Raw genomic sequence first — 21,840 nt, forward strand, 5'->3', positions numbered from 1 at the left:
AAAACAAGTACTACTTCATTATCAACCAGGAAAACTGAAATTAAATCACAATGGGACACCTCTCTGTTCTCCATAGAGAGGCAGAAATCAGTAAGTTGAGACAAATAGATGTAGCAATGAGCATCCCCCAATGAATGGAGGATGACAGCAAACAAATTTCATAAGGAATATAAAATTCATATTGTATAAATTTGTAGCCACAACAGTCCAACTCCTGGGTCTATGCCATATGGGAAAGTCTTATGAATGTCTTGGAGTTACATCAAACAAGGATCAAGGAAGGTTATTTGTAAGCATAAACACTCAAAACCACCACTTCATGAGTGACAGAGTGGACAAAATGACTAGAGTTGATATAGTGATATATAGTTGTGCTAGTGAATCAATCAAATGCCATAGTAATAGCTCTACAGCTTTGACAAACTCTAAAGGACTAGAATCATTATTAACTTATTCATGCAACATTCAAGATCAGGTAAATTAGACAACATAGTCTTGTGTAATTCATGCATGTATATTTACCATATGTGGTAAAATTACTTTTAAAAGTGACAGTGATCAGTACCAACTTGACTCCCTAGCTACTAGGGGATGGAAAAGCAGGACACACAATACTCCTGATACTGATAATGCTTTGTTCTTAAGGTCACCTACAATGTATGTCCTTCCATATATGTGCATTATATAGCTCTTTGAAGTCAGCTGTTTTGGGCAAAAGAAATATATATACTGCTAATTGTATACATATTTACATAATGTAATGTAATGTAATACATAATTACATAATGACAATTTATAATTTTAAACTGAGAATAATGAATCTCCCTTTAAACATTTGGGGTTGTTATAAATATCATATTTAAATAAACTTGGCGAAAGTGTAAGTTAATTAGGAACATTCTTTGACTTACGTGTTTCTCATAGTGTGTATGGAATGATGCTAGTTACCCAAACCAAGAGTTAAAAGTGCTTCTTTGTTCAATTATTTTAGTTTGTGGATTCATTTTATAGTGATTGCTCATCATTAGTTTAAAAATTGCTGATGGATTATGCAAAATGAAAGCATTTTAAATTCTAACAACTATGCTTTATGAAAATGTAGCCTAAGTTTGGAGGCTCAGAGCCACAGTCATTTTCAAGTGTTGAAAGTTACTGAATGATACACAAATTTCAGGCTCTCTTCTCCAACATGTCTGACTCCTGTTTAGTACAGAAAGAAAAGAAACCTGGCCTCGCTCAATCTGTAGCAAAATCAGATGTTTTGATGCAAATGGGAAGCGTTTTTGGTTGCCACTTTCTCCATCCCAACTACTTTTATCCTGCTTACTGAACTAACCTTCAAGAAAACGACTCAGTTCTCAGCACTCACAGATGAACTGCATACCTCTCCTACTTTCCAGGCATTTTTAATCACAGAGAAAACTATGTCAGGATTGGCTGGGAGGAAGTCGAGGCATCATTTTTATGTAAATAAGCCTACAGCCCAGATGCTTACTCATCATCCCTATTGTGCTGAAGTCTTTTTGTTCACGGAGTGACTTGCTGTCATACCCATGCTGTCTCTAACTGGAGGCTGACTGGTTAACTGCTCTTTCTCGCCTTATTTCCATAGTGCTATTGTAAGTTTTAATCTTCCACGCTGAAAATGCAACACAGCTTCTCTTGTACCTAGAGATAAGTGTGCTTCCAGCACAGGAGTTGTGTAAATAGCGGACAGCGCAGTCACGAGCACTCATTCCTGAGTAGCTTGAGGCACCTATGTACTTGCAGTCACTCCATATCTCCCCCTAGAATCCGTAGATTCTAAACATACAGATCCAAAATTTAGAAGGATAGACTTGCTCAGGCTTCCAAAGTCATCAGATAAAGTGAAGAGCAATTTGAATCCAGAAAGGTATTCAGGGATAAGATTTATGAAATTCTGCATTTAATCAGGTTGAACATTATCTTTGAAACAATTTGATTCCGTTTTTTAAAATTTTAATTTTATTAATTTATTCATATTACATCTCAATGGTTATCCCCTCCCTTGTATCCTCCCATTCCTCCCTCCCTCCCTCCCATTTTTCCCTTACTCCCCTTCCCTATGACTGTGACTGAGGGGGACTTCCTCCCCCTGTATATGCTCATAGGGTATCAAGTCTCTTCTTGGTATATCTGAATCTTTTATATAGCACATGGTCGGCATGCTTAGTGCAAATGGAGGTTTGGCAAAACCAAAACCAAACCAAACCAAAAACAGACAAACAAATGAAACCACACAGCATATAACTATTATATTAAATCTGACTAAATAATGTCTGTACTCAGATATAATTTGATGAAATAGGAACAATAATTTAATAAAGTGAAAATGACTTGGCAATGTAATCAACTGACATGGAAACTCATAGAAAAGACAATCACAGCTGGTTGAAGACTATCTACAAAGGCTTCCAGGAAGAAGTAGAAGCCATCCTAGGATTTAAGCAATGGACGAATAGACACAAGCTATAATAGGTAGACTAGGAAGATGTGGACATTCTTGGCAGCAGAATCAAGCTCAAACACATGATATGAAACAAGGTCATTGACCAAAGAGAACAGAGGGGATATATCCCGGGGCCTGCTTTGATGAGGATAGGAAAAGATAGTGACAAACACTCAGAACCCTGGATGTTTATTTCACCAAACTAATGGAATGTTCATTGAATGCTGTGTGATTAGAGCAGCCTCTCTCCCCTCTGATAATTTGCTGGCAGCATATACCTTCTATCATGCCAAATTACTGTGGCCCTGAAGTTGTGTAGAAAAATCTGTGGTGGCAAATGAAGTCCTTCTCATCCTGAAAGGATGCAGGCTTCCAGGACTGATTACTAACAAGTGCAAAGCTGAGAAAGCAAAGAGAAAACCATCACCCTGTAAAACTAAAATCCCAGAGCCAGTAACCATGTAAACATTCACATTAGGCAGTCACACTGGAACAAAGGCAACCCTTGGCCGCTAGCCATGAGCAATTCAGAGATAGATGGTGCACAGCAAAACAGAATATGAAAGATATGTGTATTGCAATGAATGGCTCTTTACCAAAGAGGCACAGAAACTACCCAAGACGTTCAGTGTGACTCCTTCAGTGAGGCAGCAGTGCTTCCGTTTCCTGTCCATATCCCTAAATCTAAAAACCACTGAAGAAGTAAAGCTTATGCTCTTGAATAGAGTAGCCTTATTAGGACAGGAGTGAAATGAATATTTTGTCCATATCTAGGATAGATGAAAGAGTCACCCTTTCCACTGGATGAACCAGTGATACATGCATACCTTTAAAATAGAGAGAATATACAGTTTTGAGTTAGAATTTAAAAAGTATTGAAGAGCTATAAATTGATTTTTTTTTCAAATAGTAGTAGTTAAGAGAAGGATTGAATATTATCTAACTTTAAGAGGGTATGGTAATGGAAGAAGTTTAATATTTTTCATTTGGTTTTATTTCACACAGTAGTAGATAACAGAAGTCAGCAGTAATTCACTTTAATTTTTAATAACTTTAATATTACCTATTACCATTATCATATAATAAGGATAATAATTAATATTACATTACATTCTAACATAATGAAAATAAACAATAAAATGATGAAACAGCTAAAAATAGGTAGCTAATCTCTGTGAGCATGCATGCCAGAAGTGACTACATTAAGTGATTTGAAAGCATTACTCCATACAATTTAAAAATATTGCAACATGTGTGAACCTCATGTTACAGATAAGGGTTAGTTGAGTTTCAGCTGAAGCTAAACTCTGCAACATGACTGGTCAGTTGTTGGAGAACTGAGATATAATCAAAAACAAAACCAAAAACAAACCTGGTTTGTCTGCATAACCTTGCTCATGGCAATAGGCCTGACAGAGCATAGTGCAACATAGGCAGCAGCACAGCAGTAAAATATAGAGACATAGGTTCTTTTCTTTTCTCAAGACAAAGTTTCTTTGGGTAGTGCTGGCTGACCTAGAACTCACAACATGGACCAGGCTGGCATCAAACTCAAACATTTTGCCTCTGTCTCCTGAGTGCTGGGATTAGAGGTGTGCACCAGCATGTCTGGTGAGAAGTAGACTCTTTTTTAAAAAAATTATTATAATTTATTTATATTACATCCCGATAGTTATCCCTGGTTTATATCTTCCTATTCTCACCCTGCCTCCCTCTTCTGCTCTATTCCCCTCCCATAGACCTCTGACATAAGGGGACCTCCTCTGCCACTCTATGGTCACAGCCTATCAGGTTTCATCCAGATAGCCTGTATCCCTTTCTTCTTTGTATCCTCCAGACATCCTCACCAAAGGGAAGTGATCAAGTTGGGGGTACCAGAGTTCATGTCAGAGGTAGTTCCTGCTCCCCCCACAAACATGGAGAATGAGCTGTCCACTGCTTGCCTTATCCTTGATTGGTGCAACAGTTTGTGCAGGCTCCCCTGGGTCCAAATCCCCTGGCTTTAATGGCCTCCTTGTGGGGTTCCAGAACCCTCTGGGTCCTTTGATTCTCCCACTCTTCCATACCACTCTCAGCACTCTGTCCAAAGTCTCAGCATCTGTCACCTTCTCCCCGGCTGGGTGGAGTCTCTCAGAGAACATCTTTGTTGGGCTAATATACACTTATAAATGAGTATATACCGTGTATGTCTTTCTGGGTCTAGATTACCTCTCTCAGGATTATCATTTCTAGTTCCATCCATTTGCTTGCAAATTTACTCTTAAGCCTGGGAAACATATGGGTGATGGGAAAGAACTGATGATGAATAAAGAAGGATTTTAGGAGGTGGTGGTCTACAATGGAAATGTACTACAATTCTGGTAATGATTGCATTACATTAAAAACCATTAGAGCGTACACGCAAGTAGATTAAATAGCACAGTAAGGAATAATGAACGAGAGAGGGAGAGAGAGAGAATACAAACTTCAATCAGACCTAAGTCACATGCTTTTCCAAATAGAGTTTGTCTAACCTAGGGACTGTGCCCCAATTGTTTATATGGTCATCACAGTGACAGTGGCTTAGCTAGGCTTTTGTTAGCTTGGTTTCCATAAAGACAACTAGCATCACTGACTTTTAATCACCTTAGCTCTGTTACAGATGTGAATAGTCTGCTAAAAAACACAAAACAAAAGCACCTCCAAATTCTCTGAAACTCTGTTGTGCTGGAGTTGAATAGAGGAAAAGGGCCTGGATTTTTGAGAACTTGGATCTTGGAGAAGCATCTGTAAGGTCTGTGATAACTGGAAGACATCTCCCTTCCTATGTATGCACATTTTAAATGAAAAATTGACAATAATGATTTCTTAGACAAGGGATTTTCAGGTAATAACTCTTGTAGAAGTATGTATCTCTCTAATTATGAGAAGCTCCTTAATTTATCACCAGACCCGACAACTAGCAAGAATGAGCAGAGGCAGGAAATGAACTTAAAACACATCACTTCCTTGCCTTTTCCAAACATCTACTCATAAATCACGGTTATTTTATTTTCCCATGAGTTATATTTCTAATCACTCATCCTACTTCATAGAAAATAGTAATTCTTTAAAAATTAAATCATCAAAAGCACAATTTAATACATGAATATCTCAGAGATGAAATCTGAAAGATCCTCCTACCTCTCAGGGCAGCAACTTTTTCATAGCAGCATCATATGCAAAAGTGTTCCATGTCACTCTTGTCCTCACCTGACCTTCACATGCATGTCATGGGGCACACACTGAACACACACACACACACACACACACACACACACACACACACACTCCAAAAAAAAAAAAAAAAGAGGTTGGGAGCAAGAAAAGAAGTTTTAGATTTAAGATTTTGAACTCTGAGCTAACTTTGTCAGGAAGAAGAAGACATCAATTGTCACAATGAAACTTAAAGTGGTGTAGAGGTTTGCATAGATTATTGTAGGCATGAAGATTAGAAAACTGTGGAAAGATCTAAACATAGGATTGCAACCCAGCTAATAACAATAAGAAGAAAATATCTAGAACACAAAATAGAAATTGCAATACCAGCTGGAAATGGGTCCAAAGAAATTAAGTTTTAAAATGTTATAAGCCTTCATTAAAAAAAAAATAAGTGAAAACATAGGATAGCCATAAAGATGGAGTTGTTTTACTTGGAACTAAAATATCTTCAGCTTTACCCATGGGCAAGGCTCCTATCAAAGCTCAAGGTTGAACAGCCAGTAGTTCCTTAAACCACTCCTATCTCAGTTGCTTAATCATCTATCTTTCCTGATCACCATTTCCTTGGTCACATTCCTCCCCATACCAGATGGCTCCAGAAGTGGCATGGCCAACCTATTTGACATTTGGCATTCTTGTCCTGAACTGGGAGATTTGGATTACATTAGCTTTCCGGCCTGACCCTGTAAGAAAAGTGTTTGGTTGTGTGGAAGGTGTTCACAGTTTATTCTTAGACCGTGAAGCTCTGCCCAAGTTTCAGGTGGAAGAAGGCCAGCGCTAGTTTAAATATCCACAGAACAGTTGGGACCAGAAAAATGAACATGAGAATGCCTGATGAAATCACTTAAAAGAGAAGGTAGACAGAGGGGAGAGGATCCAAAATAGAATCTGGGCATTCTGGTGGCAGAGAGAGAGAGAGAGAGAGAGAGAGAGAGACAGACAGACAGACAGACAGACAGACAGACAGACAGACAGAGACAGAGAGAGAGACAGAGAGAGACAGAGAGAGAGACAGAGAGACAGAGAGAGACAGAGAGACAGAGACAGAGAGACAGAGGGACAGAGAGAGACAGAGACAGAGAGACAGAGACAGAGAGACAGAGAGACAGAGACAGACAGATAGACACGGAGGGAGGAAGGAAGGGAGGAAGAAGGAGAGGGAGAGTGATGAGAGAAGAGGGATGAGAGGGAGAGAGGGAATAAAGTAGAAAAGAGGGAAAAGACAGAACAACCCGAATCAGGAGCAAACAACACAGCTCAGAGCAATGGGTGCCAAGGACAGAGTGACTCATGGGAAAAGGGCTAGAGACAGCACCCATCTGATGAAAGAGCAGGAAGCAGGGCACATAGAAAGCCACCTGGTCTAGTTTAGACAGCCGGTCCTCAGAACTGGTGGAAGACGTGAGTGGATAGCAAAGACATTTGCAGCGTTCTCCACTGAGTCCCACAGAGAAGCCGCAAAACAACAGTCTTCTGAGCCGCACTGAAGGGCAGTGAGATTAAAATATGCATAAATAAAAAGCTGTTTACATACCCATTCAAATACCATATGAAAGTGGATTGTAATACCCTTTATTTTGTATCTAAGTGAGTCGTCTAATGCCATAGGACCAGGCAAAGCTGAAATTCAATTCCAGGTTTACCCAAGTAGAACCTCATTGCCATAGTTACAAATCAAATCTTATTAGCAACTATTACTACACTGCTATCCAACAATGATCTGAAAATCAAAATCAGAAAAGGCCCAATTGATCATAATTTCAGGGCCATTTGATGAGGAGCCACTTAAATTCAGTGATGATACCACATATGAGTTAATTTTAGAAAATGCACTCTTGTTTTGATATTTTATAGTTCTAGTTTTCTTCTTTTTTAAATTAATCTGATAATGTTTGTGAACATACTTAAAAGCCAAGATGTCAACATGTTATTTTCCTTCTTGACAACTGCGTAATCTGTAGACATTAATAAATAAGAATGATTAGCATTTCAAAAGAAAATAAACAAAAATCTGGAAGAAATATATTTAGCTGAGTGGATTTCAATGTCTGGTCTGTTGTTTGAATGTATTCTCCCCCCAAAAGAAGTGCAATGTAGACATCTGCCCTTTCTTGAGCTCACTGAGTTTATCATTTTCATCAAAACAATGACAAACAGCCAAGTTATGTCATTTTAATATCTCTGTTTGGTGGGTTCACTCTTTAAACTTAAAATATTTTATTTATATTTAGAGTCAAAACTAATATTTAACACGTGGATAAATGTATATCTTGTGCAGAAAGATAAATTGAATTAATGCTGGTGATTTCAAGTAAAACTATAAAACATTCTCAGTAGCAATTATTTTAAATGAAATGTTGAAGGTTGGTCTGATGTATTTTGATGCTAATTACTGCTTGCTGTCTCTGTGACCTACCAGTACCTTGCCTAGAGCTTAACTTATTTGAACAATAAAAGGCCATCACACGTGGGCAGGGTAAATAGGATGGGCATGGCTAAGGTTCCTGGGCTGGAATAGTTTTCGACTGTTGGAGACTGTTAAATCATGCAGAAATGTAAGGACAGATTGGCATAGAGTCCAGCATAACTAATATCCATGGTTGTTCTAGACTTTCTACTTCTTCTGTACACTCAATAGAAATCAATATAAGAAGGTTCATAATCATTATAACCCCAAATTGGAGAAAAGCCACATGGTCCTCTACACAGGAATAAGCAAACCACTGGGATACTTCAACAATTGCTCAGAGAAATTTTAAAAAACAAAACAAAACAAGGAATATTGTATATATACTGCAACATTTCAGAAGTTCTAGGTACATTTAAAAAACTGAACACAAAATGAAACTCTTTGTAATTTCATTTATATAAATTTCAAGACAAAAAAGATCAATTATAGTAGACATCATAATAGCTGTTGGAATCAGGAAGAGTGATCTTGGAACAAAACCTGAGACTCACTACCAAGACGGAAGTTTCTTGTGTTTGACTTGGATTTTATCATATGTAGTTATATAGGGGTTGATTCTGCCAGTGCTCTACACTGTCAACATTTGTACATTTGGCTGTACTTAAATTAAGCCTCTTTTGATTAAAAATAAATCAATAATAAAAGAGACAAATCCTTTATCATGCTAGTCTTACCTTGGTTAGCTGCAGGCTACAGTTCACCACCATGGTCGGGGCCAGAGACCAGGGTGAGCTTGACAGCTCCCTATCACTTCCTTCAGTGACCACATTTTCTCTACTAATTTCTCTTTCCTTTCTTCCACCCCAACTCTGTCCAACCTTGACATCCTTATGAGAGCTTTCTGCCCCTCATTAGTGACCTGAAAGTGCTTACCCTGTCTCCTCATTTCTATCAAAATTTATCTTAGAAAATGCTAGTCAAATGTCTCTCTTGGCTATGAAAATATATAAAATACCACAAGCCCTTTTCAAGGGCTACAAGCTGAGGATAAGAATAAAAATGATATTAAAAACAGAAAAGAATAGCAATAGGATTGACTGTCAGAAAATATTAAATTCCTACTACTAATACTAACATAAACAAAATTAAAATATCTGGTTATATTAACTAAAAAATGGTGGCCACATTAAGAGTAAACATAATAAATGTTGAACACATTAACAAATAAATTATTATAAATGAATGTAAACAAAAGGAGTCCTCCACCCCCCGGACTGATTGGAATTGACAATGTATCTGCAATATTGTGAAGTGTATTCACACACTGGGAAGATGTTCAAGCATGCAAAAGAAAAAAGAGTATAACAGAAAACAATGGAGCTTTCTTTACTAACAATTGATATAGACTGACACTTTCAATAATCCTCAGAGATGATCTGCTTACTAAATAGCCCAGTGGACAATGCAAACAAATGCATGAGGAAGGAGAACTCAGTTCAGCAATGATTAGCAGAAGCCTAGAAATGTCTAAGCCTTCAAACCTATAAGTTCCAATTTGTGCCTAACACACATATGCTTACTGAACCATCATGTGCAATAGAAATGCTTATAAATTTTTAAGTGGCAGCATAAGTGTTCAACATCAAAAGAACTGATAAAATAAGTGTTGTCCAGGAAAAATACTATATAACTATATACTGTAATGCCCAGCAATTAATATATAAAAAACATTTTACACACACACACACACACACATACACACACACACACACACACACACACACACACACACACAATTTGTGTTAAGATTGAACGGATGGCCTGATATATACTAGCCAAACACAATACCACTGAGGTACATTCTTAGTCCTTCCTTTGTATCTAGCTTTTATTTCTCTAACAGGACCTTACTAACAACTAATACTGACCTTAAACCTACTCTGGAGTCCAGACACACTTTAAACTATTGACAATCCTGCTCAATCAGGTTCCTAAGTAGCTGAGATTTCCAGGCCCGTACCAACTGGGCCAGCCGCCATATATTTTTACTTAAAAATAAATGTTTTTAAAAAACACTTTACTCAGTATCACCCTCTTTTCAAAATGTTTAATTATGTAAAGACAAACTACAAAAAAATCACATGCCAAAATCTTTGCAGTAGTTTCCTTTGGATATTATGATTAGGGATGGTGTAATCATCTTTTTTCAAACTTATCCAACTCTTCCGTAGTTATAGTGATGATGAGTAATAACAAATGTTACTGAAAATTCCTAAGAGTTCTAAATGTTCCAGGAATTTGACATGGGGAAAGCCGAAAATTTAAGAGAGCTCTAAGTTTCCTACTTAGTTTCCTACTTTCTTTCTTTTTTTTTTTTATTTTATTAATTTATTCATATTACACCTCAATGTTATCCCCTCCCTTGTATCCTCCCATTCCTCCCTCCCTCCCATTTTCCCCTTACTCCTCTCCCCTATGACTGTGACTGAGAAGGATTTCCTTCCCCTGTATATGCTCATAGGGTATCAAGTCTCTTCTTGGAGCCTGTTACTAAGTTTCCTACTTTCATTACCAGCAGTTGACTACTAGAACATGGTTGCATCCTTCTGCATTTACCTGGACTCCCGAAGGTGTCTCACAGTTGAAGACCTTTCTTCCCAATACCTTTTCCTCTTATTTTTCTCTGATGCAATTACCTCTCTACTTTAAAACATCTTCGTAGTGTTATAAATTAAGCCAGGAAAGAATTTAAACTGTCAGCTCAATTGTGTGCACAGGAGTTATGAATGTTCTCAGCTCATGTAAATTTTAATAAATAAAGTAGGTTAAAAATAAGAGAAAATTTTAAGTTATAAACAGGGAAAATATTAGTCTATTGGGCCTTATTTAAAGCTGTGGAGGTTATTTGATTTAAAAAGTCTTCACAAAGGTTGACTTGGCTATGATTATATTGTCCTGCATTTGGATCATCTGTAAACAATGCTGAAGGAAGAACTTTACAACGCTATGGGAAAGGGGCCCAATCTGGTCTCAGAGTCTTCCTTTGTTACATAAGGAGTACATTGATAGCATGATAAAATCTTTGTTGGTGTTCCAAGTGTCTAATTGTAGATATGTTTTTGTCATTCTAGTAAGTTCAAAAAGAATGCAGAATCACACTCCCATTATACTGTCATTTTTAAGAAGGTTTGTTTGACTTAAGAGTAAGACCAAGATTGGGGATGCTCATACAATATTTAACGTTAGAAAATCACAAACATTAAAGCCGAGAAATCTTGGGAAATGGCGCAACAACACCCACAGTGTTATAAATAGCATATGATGAAATGCATGCTGGGGTAACACCTGCCTCAAAGCTTTCTTGGTCAAAGGGAAGAGTGTTAAACATTAAAATTTTAACTTGAAATAACACCACCACCTTAGATTGCATAATGGACTAAAAGAATCCTTTCCGCGGATATTGGAAATAGACCAAATGATGGTTAAATAGGAGGACAAAAGGAGACTGCAGACTGAACTACTTAACGGCATCAGATCTTATCCGTAGCCTTCAAATTATACCTCTATAGGAAAGGCAAGTGCTAGGTAGGGACATTCTGTGAAATTGGTGATGACTATGACCCTTTAGAGAGAATATACAGGCAGCCTACATTTCATGTGCTACAGACCTTCATAGACAAGAGTAATATATTTAAAACATGGTAGAACCCTAGTTAATATTTTATTCACAGTAATCAACCACTAATGTGAAGGTATCAAATTAGAGAACCTTCGGACAAGACTCTTGTAGCATTATCTAGATACAAGGCAGTCTCTGCTAAGACTTTCTCATAACCTGGTGAAGGTTGACAGTGAGCTGTGTGACACCAGGGCAGAAACTTTTTCTCAGAGAGCAGTGAGAGGAAGATCCATATTAGGCATCTTTAAAGGGAAAAGGTTGATTTAATATGCAAATTCTCTAAGAAATAACTCTTGGTATATAATACAGTCATGTTATATTTTCTTTCATTTTTTTAAAGATTTATTTTATTATTATGTATACAGTGTTGTCTGCTTGTGCACCTGCAGGCCAGAAGAGGGTATCAGGTTACACTATAGATGGTTGTGAGCCACAATGTGGTTGCTGGGAATTGAACTCAGGACCTTTGGAAGAGCAGGCAATGCTCTTAACCACTGAGCCATCTCTCTAGCCCCTTATTTTATGTTTTCAATAGGCCTCTTCTGTGATTTTGATGGAGTAAAAGAATATGAAAGTCATTAGCTTATGTCAGAAAGTTATTATTTATTTATTTACTTATATTTTGTTTGTTTGTTTGTTTGTTTTGAGAAGAGTTTCTTTGTATAGCCTTGACTGTCCTTGACTAACTTTGTAGACCAGGCTGGCCTTGAACTTACAGCAATCTGCCTGGCTCTGTCTCCCTGAGTGCTGGTAATAAAAGCATGTACCACTGTGTCCAGCTCTGAATTTTATTTATATGATTAACTCATTGCATTGTTACAATGCTTTTATTTTCCCTAAATATAACTGTACAGCATTTTATAAACATGATGTCACTTATTTCTTATATAACTTGGTATGCTAAAGATTGACAAAACCATTATTTTAGAGATATAATTGTAGCCTCTGACTGGCATACCATACCTTTAATTTTTCAGGTTCTTTTCAATTTGTGATACAATTTATTTAAAAAAAATCAAGACACTAAGAGATGGATCTCTAAACATACATATTTGAAGAAATATATGTGTTACAAGCTGTTTACATAATTTAATAACAATATATATCAGTAAGTACCAAATAACAGAGCAGATATGTTACTGCATTTACACAAATCAAAGAAGGCCCCCATGGCTCTTCTATAAACATGTGAATACTGTGAGATGCTTATTGAGGGGCACTTAGAGATAACACAAACCACACTCACATGTTTCAGCCTGATCTCTGAGCTCAGGGATGACTCCTGGAGGGACCCACCCTTATTTAGCTAGAGAAACTGCCCTGTGAAATAGAACCAACATCCTTTGTACCTGAATAAGTAAATGACATTTTGTTGATGAGAGTATCTGGATAAATGTCCTTGGCATCCCCATGAAGAATAGAATGCTTTAATTATTAAGTTTTTGACAGAATATCTCAATTTTCCAAGTGCTCTTTAATAATTCTCTACAAGTAATTGGATGTTTTAATTATATATAGTTCCTTGTCACTGTTCATCTAAAAAACATTACAAGATTAGTTAAATAAAGATGTGTCAGGCCTGAGTGTTTTCCCAGGTCTTATTCACATTTTTAAGAGCTATTTCATGATATACGATAAAAAGCCAGTGAGTTTTTGCTTCAAATTGGAATAATATTTAAAATCATTCTTTTTCAACCCCCAAAAAAACAAGAAGAAATTTTAACTATCATATGGATAAAATTCATGCAAATTCAATGTCGTGTTCATGACAATCTTCCCCAAATATCTACTTTCATTTTAATGGGGGAAAAAACAAATTTGTCTTTTCTCTCTAGTCCAGAAGTTCTGAGGAGAGGGGCCTTCACGGTTTCCCACATCCCTGCAGAATCATTCATCTTCTTAAACTCTGATCCTTTAAGGTCTGTGCAAACATAATGTGTGTTAATCTGTGTGGGTGGAAGAAATCCATTTGGACACAGGGAATCTGTGTAATGAGTGAAAGACCCACCACTGGTGCTTATAAACCTGACTCAGGTCATACACATGATGTGGCCAAGCCACAATCTTTCCTCCTGGGCAAAATGAGGTAGAAATCAGCCATGCCTAATTTACAGGATTGTTATGTGTATCAAATGAGATAAAAACAAGACATCACTTGGTAAGCCCCATGTGATTTATGAACATGAGAACAGAAATGTAATGGAACATGTTCCCAATTACCCAAGACCCCTGCCTGTTTTCTGCTGCACTGTGTCCTGAGGGAGGGAGTAAGCCCACTGGCTTGGGGTGTTCTTAAAGGATCACAGGAAGAACAGGAAAGCTGTCAGGAGATGAAAAGGGTGTGGTTTCGCTCCTCCTGTGATCCTGCTCCAGGCAGCAGCAAGGCCTCCTCACTGGGGTTCTTGATAGAACAAGAGGCATGCAGGCTCTGTTTGAAATCCTGAGACACAAAAATGGATTATTTTTTCCAGCCTTTTTCAGGTCACTCATCCCAGTAAGACAATGCCCTATCCCAAGCACTGGGCACTTGATAAGCACTTGCTGACTGATAGGTTTCTGCTTTCTTGGCACTCGCTGGTACAGTGATTCGCCAACACAATGTGTGTAAACACCCACATTTTGGTAATAACCTAAATATCTACTTATTTTGAATGAGAAGGCTGACTGAATGAAATTACATAAGAGCAGTCAGCTCTCTGTACATATGCTGTCACTATTGGTCTTGCATTTGCGGACCTTTTTCTATCAAAGGTATCAAGACATCTGCAAAGATAGATAAGTCTCATGGCTAAGCAAGATATAACACACACACACACACACACACACACACACACACACACACACACACGTTTCTCACTGATCACAGGGATCATTTATCACTCATGATCAGAGCCCCTGAATAGGATTACCAAGAAAAAGTGGAGTTTGTAACCATTCTGTAATTTTGTTTGTTTTGCAGAGATGCACAAGTAAGGATGGTGATACAACTTAAAGGCAGAGCATCTGCTTGCCAGGTCAAGACAGCAGGTTTGATTATAATTTTGGATAAGGCATGGGTGGTGCTATTTGCTTATATAGACTTCTCCCTCCCTCTACGTTTAACATATGAGTTACTTCAAAGCCTCTCTAAAGGCATTCCTCTTTCTGGAACACTTTCCCATTCCCTACTGGGAAGTATTTCTTGGATTTCTAAACAGTTCTAGTACCACAGGACAGATCCTCAAGGTTACTCTTTGGGCTACCAGGCTTCCCAAGTGACATGCACACTATCTGAAAAGAGCCAGATTCACCAAACTCCACAGAGCTTATGAGCATGTGAGGTAAGATGTAGTCTCATGTGTCAAGCCCAATAGGTTCTTCGACTGAATTATCCAGCTCTTAAGGCTCTAGATTGCTGATATCATGAGAAGCCTTCTTCATACGTTTGGAAGGAGAACAGATGGGTCGCTCTGTAGAGTAAATCTATCCCAACACGAGCATTCTGTTGACACTCAGGTGAAAAGAAGGCAATCTGAATGAGCATGCACTTTTGCCTGTTACAATGGTTCACCAAACAGCTTCTCTTTTCCAATAAGTAGAAGCAAACAATTAAAGTATGGATATCAAGTGCCTTTGAGAAGCTGTTCTTTAAAAAGTCAACAAGGTGTCTGTCTCTCAAACATTGATGACTGAGTGAGAGGGCCTGGGGAAATGACTCTATGGCTTAGAGCGCTTGCTGCTCTTTCAGAGGACACAATTTTAATTCCCAGCACTCAGATGGCTAAGAAGAAACAGGTGTAAGTCCAGTTCCAGGGGATCCAGAGCTCTCTTCTGGCTTCTGAGGGTACTTCATGCACAAACATGCAGGCAAATCCCCCATATAGACAATAGGAAGAAAAGAAGGAAGGAAGGAAGGAAGGAAAAAAGGAAGAGCAAATAAGTAAATAAATAAATGGAAGGAAGGAAAACTACAGTTGCTGGAATTTTTCATTTGTTTTAGTATGTTAAATGTGTAAAATGGTATACTAAATAGCTATATGTATAACTTTGGCATAAACATCAAAGTGACTTCATTAAAAAGAAGTGACTTTAGGCACTCTGTGCCAGGAAACACTATTTCCTTCTTGAAATCTCCTTCATCCTGAATACATCCAGGTTTGTGTTTAAGGACATTTTCAGAGGCTGCTTGGGCAAAGATGGAATCTTTTTGTACTAACCTTCTTCTTGCTTACTCTCTGTGCTCTGTCTTCTGCTTTTTTTTAAAAGAGGCTTTCCCTCAACTATATAATTCTTTTCAAGAAGTGTGAAAGCTGTCCAACAGCATATACACTGGTAGCCTTGACCATTCACTGATACCACAAGGTCACTCATGTGACTCCCACAGGAAAAGGGGCATACAAGTTGTTGGTTTTTAACACTACTCTCTGTGTCATCCTCTTTGGTTAAGTCAGATGCCTAAGATGAATTTTAGCTTTAGCCTCACCTTTAACCTACTAACAAATGACAATGTAGTCTGGCTTAGAAGACCCCACAGAGAATGTCTGGTTTCATGCCTAATCTCAGTCTTTGCTATCCTTACTAGAAAAGAAGGCCCCAGTCAGGGAGGAGCTGTCTATCACTTTGAGAAGTCAGGCTAATTTATCAGGTCTTAAACCAAATGCTCACATGAAATATTCCACCATCACAATCATCTTGGGGTGTCGCTGTAATGAGATGTATTGCACTCTAGAAGTAGAGTTTCAGAGAAGTGTTTAGGCTAGCCCAGGTCTTTTCTTTAGTCAAGAGCTGAGGTCTCTATGGGAATTTTCAGGCTTTTTATAATAAGTGGCAATATCAATGAATAAAAAGAATTGAAAAAATCTAGAGATAATTGACAATGCAAAAGGATATTTAAGGAAAATGCAATTAGGAAACCTGATACCTCAAAGTATTAACATTACTTTCTGAATATTGCTCCAAGTCATAATCTAGTACCCAAACTACTCTGAATTGAGATGTGAAAAATCCCCAAGTTTTGTGTACTTGTATCATGCCAGGAAATACAAGGAATGAAATTTGATTTTTAAAAATTTAAGTCTCCTGAATTTAAAAAACAATGAAAATTAAGATACTTAAAGTAGTTCATTAATTGCCAATCATTTCTCTATAACCTGCTCTGAGAAATATGCACTTCTACTTAATTGTATATGGAAAAATTCCTTTCTTCTCAAGAATATAATCACATTATCAGCCTAATTCCAACTGTTGCCTTTTAATTTTAAGCCATAGTTGTACTTGCAAATTAGTCTATTATCACACCAGATTATCCACTGGGTAGGGGATGTATTTGCCAAGTGGAGTGAAAATAGTGAATAAACATTAATAAACATCTTAGATCAATCATTCCTCTCCTTTTGGTGTGGTGGTAGCTGTGGAGATTCATAAATCAGTCACAAGAAATACAGTGACAAGGAAGGCAGCACAGAGATGCCTTTCCATGCACTGTGTAGTCAAGAACTGAAGGCCCAGGAACATGGAAGTTAAGGAAACCCGATGTGCTTTCAGAGAAATGACTGTAAATTAGACTAATTTAACAATATGGATAGTCTTCTCATCTGGCCTATTGTGGACAACTGGCTATAGATGATGGAGGAAAAAAAAAACAGAAAAATGTTCTATTATTTAAGAGAAACCATAGGGGTTAAAGGGTGTGGATGTTCCAGTTGTGCTTGCTTGAATATAAACCCAGGCCCTATTCCCCTAACTCTGTTAACTGGAGTATTTGATAACTTCACCATACCCAGACATTCTCATTTTTAGAGTGAGACATAAATAATACATAACTGAGAAGGTAGTGAGAACAAATGCCTCGCTGTTTTGTTACAAATTTAGAACAGTACTTGGCATATAATAAGCACCAAGAAAACCAAATGTATGATTTTCCTATTTACCAGTGTTACCAATTAACCACCTTGCTAATAGAGACTAGTTTATTATTCATCTTATTCCAGTATATCTTATTACTTGGCCAGTAGACATAAAAATGACCGATACAGCCAGCTGTGGTGGTGCACACATTTAACCCCAGCACTCAGAAGGCAGAGGCAGGTGGATCATTGTGAGTTTAAGGCCAGTCTGGTCTAGAAAGAGAGTTCCAGGACATGGCAGACAGTCAGGGCTACATTAAAAAATGCTTCGATAAAAAAATGACTGATACAGCATATTATAATACTGAAAATGTTAACTATAGACTTGAAGGAAATGTAGCTTAGAGCATTAAGGAAAGTGTCTCTTTTTCAACTTTGGAAACATATAGTCCAAAAATATGATGAAGTTTCTATGACTAGGCAGGCACAAATATTCAGATATGACAAGTTTTCAGAAACTGATATGAAATGTAAAGAAAGTAGACCATAAAACAATGCCTGAAAACCAAATAGAAAATTCAATTTCCATATACATCTTCTAGACTAACTTCCCTAGATCTGTTCAGGTTGGTAATGCTAAGAATTATTTCTCTATATCAAGTTGTAGCACATTTAATCACCGAAAACATAAGTACACAAAAGGTGCCATAAATGTTCAGACATGAACAAAAAACCTTCTTCACAGTGGCAGAAACACATCTTGTAAAATTTCAAAACGGAATCCATCAGGAAAAACATAGTTCTTTCAAACGTGTGCCTGCAGGCTCAGACAAAAGTGCTAATGGGCTAGTGTGAGGGTATCGTGGCTGCCACACTTGTTCTGGATGCATTTTTAGATCACATCACAGTCACTTGTAATGATGTGACTTAAACTCTCCAACTAGTTACACTAGAGACAATTCAACTTAAAGCCAACTTAGACATTTCGGAGTTTGAAATTGACTGCCTAAGGAAGAATCTGCACTAATCTCGTGTTCATCTGCTTTGATTTCTGCCTCTTCTAGGAAAATGGGATCTGATCACCAGACAGTAACTAACAGTCAAGACTGGCTGAGCCACATAAATAATTATGTCCAGTTGGTTATGTTAGTTCAATACATGCAGGTAGTCAAAACAGCCATGCACAAATAATTTCTAAATTTCTAAATACCACTGCCTTGCATCTTACTTACAGTACAAATTACTCCCTTACTCTTTGTTTGAGACTTTTGTTTGTTACTTCTCAGAAAATCAGATACTTTTCCTTACAAATGAAAGTTACATAGTTCTTAGAAGCCAATTACCAAGTATTTACAGAACATATACACTCTAGAATAACTGTGCTATAAAAATGATCAGATCACATCATACAAACATTTAACCTGGAGGTCTCGTAAGAAACTTTCTATAATATTTATAGGAACTTTGTAAAATCTAATATGCACATAAGCATGCACTTTGAAACTATGTAACATCAATGCCTCTTTGTATCACCTCACTTCCCATTCACAAATATTACTGGCATTATGTCCAGTAGTCAAAACAATGCAATCTTTGTATATGTCATATATTTGATAATTGAAAGAAGCTCTGTCTGAGGCTCAGCATCATTTATTCGTAACCTTATTCCTATAACTGTTGCTCAGTTATAATGCACTGGGGATTGTACTGTAAAGTGAATTTGAAATGTTGTTCTTTATAAGGCCACTTCCACTTTACTACTTTCTTCTTGGCTAACAATGTATGATTAGCTAGAAAATCTGGAATGTACATATAATTTTCTTATTTTATTTATTCTCACTTGAAATTCTTGAAGGTAAAAAACTTAAAGAATGATAAATGAGTAGAAAAAAGTCCTTGCTCTGTATTATACATAGAATGTATTGAAACATCATGTGGCATTCCACAAATATATACTATCTAATGTACCAGTAAAGAAAATTATATTTATATATATTGAAATTATATATACATATGCATTAAGATGATGTGCATGCATATATACATAGACATAGATATAGAAATTGTTAGTAATGGTATTATTTAGTGATGCTTCTTTGGCTAATGCTAAACAACAATTTGATAATTGATCGGCGAGTGATGACAACTGTACATAATTCAGGTCTTTGGCAGCCAAATGAAGAGCAGTTTTCAAAGCTCTGTCTCATCATACTGTCTTGGAAAAAGCAAAAGAAAAATATCTGCCTATTAATTAAGTGGTCCTGGAAAAATCATTGTTCGTATGAATGTGTTTCTTTGTCAGCAAATAATGATGATACTGCCAGTGCTGCACAGATGAAATGAGATACTTTATGTGAAGGTACCGTAGGGATATGCACTTGCAAAGATTGCTGTTTTCACTCCATTCTGTCAAAACCTGAAGGATGCAGAGTTGACAATTAACACTGAAGCATCTACCATTTTGGAATATTTTAAAAGGCCATTAAAAGTTTTTCTATAAAAAGATATTCCATAACTCGTGTAGACAAGAATGAACCAAGAAAAAGATTAAATGTAGAGGGAAGGTGCTTATTTCTAAAAGACTTCCCTTGAAAAATAGCTAAAGGGAGAGTACTAGGCAATTGGAGGCTCAGGGTGAGCCCTGTCGCAGGACTTGTAGGCACCTAGGTGAGTAACCACTGGAGTAGTTATTGGGGCAATCAGATTTTTAAAAAACTTGAATTCAATATTTATTTACAACACATTGTGATAAGTATTTATTGTTAATGTCTGACTGTGATCAAGTCTCAAACCATACCTAGGAAAGATTCTTTAGATTAAGCTGCCCTCTGACATGACTGTGAGGAAATACTTTGATAAGTTAACTGAGATGGGGAGATACACTCATCAGTAGTGAGCAGCACCATTTTTAAGGCAAGGGTCCTGGACTACATAAAAAAAAAAGATAGTTGGCTGGACACCCACATTCAGTGTCCACCAGCTCCCAAGCCTGGAAGTAATGGAATCAGCTGTTCAAGCTACTGTCTCCAGGAATCCTTGCTATGAAGCACTGTGTCCTCAAACTGTAAGCCCTCGCCTTTAAGTTGCAATTGTCAGGGTATATCATCATAGCAACAGGAAAAGTAGGAAAAGCATGCCTAAAATCAATAAAGCTCTGGAAAAGTCAAGCAAAGCATGAAGAATTAAAGAGTATTCATATGTTCAATGGAGCCTGAGAATGTAGCCACTATGAGCTCTTTGACAAGGGGTCTTAGTCTTTTGATACACTATACAACATAAAAACATGCTAATAAAAACATAACAACCCTGTTAATGAGATTGTTAAAATATTAAAATATGTGCTTTTCACAAAAGAGAGATGCTGTAGCTTACTTGAGGCTCTAATGGTTAAGTATTGGGATAGGTAACAGTAGAGGAAGGGTGGCTGCAAGGTTTTCTACCCAGGAAGTGGATCTACTCTGAGAGATAGACTTAATTTGAATTAAACCCCAACACTAATACCTTTAATGATCAAGTTACCAAGTAAAAGTGTAAATGAATAAGATTGGTACTTCCCATGACCCTCTCAAGAGTGTCAAGGAGACGTATTTAAACATCGAGAAAGATGCATTGGAAGACATGGGTTCTACTTCCCATTTTCCCACTTTTTTGCATGACCCTGTAGGTCTGGTTCATTCGAGTTACTTAGATCTCTGTGTTGTCACAGTGATAAATGAGAGGGATGATCTCATCAAACTTCAGAGCTAAAAGAGACTGACATTTAAAGAAGGAATAAACTCCAGAAGTCACTTAGTTAATAACTGCCAGGCTAGGGACTACAACACAGCCAGTGGATTACTCTTACATGTAACTATTGCTTACAGGCTTTAATGCTGCTTATTAGGAAACTGCTTATAGTCTGTACTTTCAAATTCATGGTTTCATTTGTTGTTTCTAGTGTTGTAACTTATTTCATTTTCATTTTATGAGTTCACCAAAAATAGCTTTGGAAGTTTATATAACTCCAGTAAATGGCAATGGACAAATTTTCATATGGATATATTTCTGAGAGTTATCACCACCAGACCAAGATGCCTCAATAATTTATACATTAGTGTAAATTTAAACCAATGAACCTCTCATTTAAAATATACTTATAAAGCAAGCCCAGTGTTTATTTGAAAAATAAAAGTTTTGCTTTTGCTACAAGAAATACAAGCAGTAACTTGACATAAGG

General features: G+C 37.2%; 1 protein-coding gene and 1 long non-coding RNA gene across 37 annotated transcripts in view; one reads left to right on the top strand and one right to left on the bottom strand.

Moving 5' to 3' along the window:
• Positions 1-21,840, bottom strand: part of NRXN1 (neurexin 1) — a 1,076,640-nt gene that overhangs the window by 392,418 nt on the left and 662,382 nt on the right. The gene's annotated exons all lie outside the window — the stretch shown is intronic.
• Positions 1-21,840, top strand: part of LOC311604233 — a 48,080-nt gene that overhangs the window by 1,639 nt on the left and 24,601 nt on the right. The window contains exon 3 of the long non-coding RNA XR_014781410.1: positions 14,759-14,826. This is a non-coding gene — a long non-coding RNA (uncharacterized lncRNA). The remainder of the gene's footprint in view (positions 1-14,758; positions 14,827-21,840) is intronic.

The sequence above is a fragment of the Acomys minous genome, assembly GCF_964271855.1.
Source record: "Acomys minous genome assembly, chromosome: 8".
Taxonomy (NCBI): Eukaryota; Metazoa; Chordata; class Mammalia; order Rodentia; family Muridae; genus Acomys; species Acomys minous.